This window comes from Leiobunum rupestre, chromosome 9 (genome assembly GCF_980474605.1).
Source record: "Leiobunum rupestre chromosome 9, qqLeiRupe1.1.hap1, whole genome shotgun sequence".
In the NCBI taxonomy this organism is placed as follows: domain Eukaryota; kingdom Metazoa; phylum Arthropoda; class Arachnida; order Opiliones; family Sclerosomatidae; genus Leiobunum; species Leiobunum rupestre.
This window is the reverse complement of record NC_143392.1, coordinates 17,594,633-17,598,378: the sequence shown is the minus strand read 5'-3', so window position 1 is coordinate 17,598,378 and position 3,746 is coordinate 17,594,633. Positions and strand designations below refer to the sequence as shown.

Genomic DNA, 3,746 nt, shown 5'->3' with positions numbered 1-3,746 from the left:
GCTTGTCTCCCCCGTCGTTTGCAAAAGTTGAAGGAGGGTCTCCCGGTTGCACTCACACGGAGACTACCCGTAGTGTAACCAATGAGGTAGAATTAATAGAGATCCAAATCCACGTTCTTGGTTTTTATAAATAATATAAAGGGGGTGCCTCCTAATACTACAATCAATTAATGCATAGGCCTAACAACCAAAATGTTTAAACATTGTAATTTCAATAAAATTTAATTTTAAAAAGTTAATTTTTCAAATTATGGCATGTTTTCCGCTGAGTTTTCGTTGGGGGCGTAGCTAAATAGGGGTGTGGGAATTTCTAGGAAATTTACTACCCAGCATTGGAAATTTCAACTTTCAAACATTGGCAACACTGATCTCATGCCCAATTCAAGGATTAATAACATACTATCAGAGAGTGTAAAGTCGCTTCGCTACAGAGAGGCGCCTCTCTTTAAAAAATCCGTGGTACGATTTTATTCGCCGAGAATGTCCACAATTCCCGGGCGTTTGATGGCGCTAGTAGTATCTCCGGCGCGTGCTAGATTAGAGTTTGAGAAGACGCAAAAAAGAAAGTGTTTTAGGTATTTTTGCGAGTTTAATTTATTTTGAAATGTCTTGTTCGGCTAAAAATTGTAAATCGAATATAAAGGTAACCACGTGTCTGTCTTTTTCTTTCAAGTTTCCAAGGGATAAAGACCGGTGAATACGCGTTTTAATTTAATAAGCCTATTCTAATACATTAACATTTCTTAAAACTTAATAGTTCTGCAGTGGCTGCAAAATGTAAACAGTGAAAAGCTCCAAAATAAAACTACAGATTACTTACACTTTAATCACGTATTTTGCGGGCTTCATTTCACTGACGATTGTTTTATGAATATCAAAACCAAAAACAGGCTTACACCATTAGCTACACCTACTATTTTTTTTGGAAAATTCCAATGAAACCACGGTAAACTGAAGGCAAAAACATATCCCGCCATGGTCTCTTACTGCCTTATGTTCATTTATAATTATTTCAAATAGTAGCAAATAAAAATGCACCTGAAGATCATGTTACAACTACAACATGGTGTAAGGTAAACGCCGCACTACAAATGCCAAATTATGCCCTCCAAAATCAATTCAACGAAGAAAATGATAATTTATATAAAATATTCACAATGATGAACACTAGCTTTAAATGAAATTTTTTTTTACAGTGGATAAAGTCAATTCCTATGAATTTAAACCCAGAACTATCTATTGAATTCTATTCCATTTAAATATATTTGTACTGAACATAATTATAGCCATTCAACTAAACATTTTGACAATAATGAAAACGATAACATTTGAAGGTTTCGTAGACTTCGGTCCATATGGAAGGTCAAAATAGTACGCAAATCAGGCCCTAGTGTTCATGGTGAATGACATAAAACTGAAATTCAAACCACCAATTGGTTACTTCCTCACAAAAGATGCTTGTCACGAACAGACTTTGAAGATATTGCTTCATGATTGCGTAACTCACCTAAAACGTATTGGCCAAAGCTGTAGTCTGTGACCAAGGAACAGGCAATCAAAATTTGTTCAAAAGTATGGGGATATCAGTGGAAAAGCCATTCATTGAAATTGATCCTCCACATCTCTTGAAAAGTGTGAGGAACAATTTCAAACGGTATCCCATAATAGTGGAAGGCAATCTAGTTTCTTGTGCAGTCCTAGAACATTTTTTCAAAATAGACCAAGAAATTGGTAAGTTTCAAAGCACACATAAGCTGAAACGTAAACATATCAAGTTACCAGCATTTTCTAACATGAAAGTCAGTTTAGCTGCCCAAATTTGCAGTCAAAGTGTTTCTAATTCAAATGGCCTGTTCACTGGGATTAGGAGAGTTAACAATTGAAAGCACATACACAGCAGAGTTCCTCTTACACATGAATGGCCTTTTTGATTGCTGCAATAGCAGGACATTAAACAATGAAACACACTGTAAGAGAGCAATGACTGATCAATCCATCCACATACCAATGCTGAAAGAAAAATTGGAAAGGTTTAATACATGGTAGCTTCAGAACTGTAGGTATAAAACCTTACCTTGTATTGAAGGGTGGAAACTATCAATTCAGTCTTTGCTACTCCTATGGAATGATATAAAGGATAATTTTGGTTTTAAGTTCTTAGTAACTGGAAGAATTAGTCAAAGATTTTTAGAAAACTACTTTGGTTCCATTCGCCAATAAGGAGACAATTGAGATCATCCAAATCCTCAACAATACCAGGCAGCGTACAGAGCTGCATCAGTCAATAGCCTCTTAAAACCATCAGATTCATATTGAATTGACAATTTGGATGACTTTATTTTAAACAGACTCGTTTAAAGTACCAGCTCCTGGACCCTGAAGAATTGTCCAAATATGATAACCATTGGGTTTTGCAAGGTAAAGGACAATTCACTGACGAAGATTTAGAAATTTGCAAAGCCATTGAAAGTCCAAACCTTCTAAAAGAAAATGTTCTTAATTATATTTCAGAATATTTAATTCACCACTGCTATTCAAAACACATGTTCTACCATGGTTTTGGTATATTTAATTAAGACTTGGCCAGCCCATAAAATATTCCACTTTAGATTCCACGAATTTCTTTTGATATATTAAAAAAGTACAGTTGATAATAAACTTACTTTTATATTTCTTACGAAATCAACTGTTTTACTTAAATAGTTAAAATAATTCAACATCACAGCTGACTGAGCTGAATTCAACTTTAACCTATTGAGAGCAAAATTTATTTTTCTTTGATAAGCAATTTTACAGTGCCATCGTGTGTCCGGGAATTGCAAACACCGTCGTCTGCTTCTTCAACGCTCTCATGGGGAAAAAACGTACCACGAAATTTTAACATTACGGGGATAGGAAGAGGCGCCTCTCTGTAGCGAAGCGACTTTACACTCTCTGATACTATTATACACGCCGAGCTTTGGTGGGAAGTTTGAAATAACGCTTAACGAATCGTTATATAGTCTTTCTGGTGGGAAGTTTGAAATTAATAAAAATAATTAAAAGAAAAAGAATTAAAAATCTAATAGGATTAGTTTGGCGGGAAGTTTGAATTAGACAATTTCTTTCGATATGCTAGAATTGGATTATAATTGGCGGGTGGCGGGATGTTTTAATTAAATAATATAGGATTATAATTGGCGGGTGACGGGAAGTTTGTATTAGTCGATTTCTTTCGATATGCTAGAATAGGATTATAATTGACGGGGGGGCGGGAAGTTTGAATTAGACAATTTCTTTCTATATGCTATAATAGGATTATAAATGGCGGGAGGTTTGAATTAGACAATTTCTTTCTATATGCTATAATAGGATTATAAATGGCAGGATGTTTGAATTAGACAATTTCTTTCTATATGCTATAATAGGATTATAAATGGCAGATGTTTGAATTAGACAATTTCTTTATATATGCTATAATAGGATTATAAATGGCAGGATGTTTGGATTAGACAATTTCTTTCTATTTGCTATAATAGGATTATAAATGGCGGGATGTTTGAATTAGACAATTTCTTTCTATATGCTATAATAGGATTATAAATGGCAGGATGTTTGAATTAGACAATTTCTTTCTATATGCTATAATAGGATTATAAATGGCAGGATGTTTGAATTAGACAATTTCTTTTTTATGCTAGAAAAGGATTATAATTGGCTGGTGGCGGAAAGTATGAATTAGACAATTTCTTTCGATATTCTAGAAT

General features: G+C 34.2%; 1 long non-coding RNA gene across 10 annotated transcripts; it reads right to left on the bottom strand.

Moving 5' to 3' along the window:
* Window positions 1-1,086: 1,086 nt before the first annotated feature.
* On the bottom strand, window positions 1,087-2,921 carry LOC149926739 (uncharacterized). 10 transcript variants are annotated; one of them, XR_016473894.1, is made up of 7 exons: window positions 2,664-2,921; window positions 2,200-2,480; window positions 2,075-2,118; window positions 1,913-2,010; window positions 1,780-1,857; window positions 1,508-1,697; window positions 1,087-1,414 (listed from the first exon to the last, which is right to left on the bottom strand). It is a non-coding gene; the product is annotated as an uncharacterized LOC149926739 (long non-coding RNA). The 10 variants fall into 10 exon arrangements; XR_016473890.1 differs by having other exon boundaries at window positions 1,780-1,934; window positions 2,070-2,118; window positions 2,200-2,291; window positions 2,364-2,480; XR_016473887.1 differs by having other exon boundaries at window positions 1,780-1,934; window positions 2,070-2,118; window positions 2,553-2,921.
* Between the last annotated feature and the right edge of the window lie 825 nt (window positions 2,922-3,746).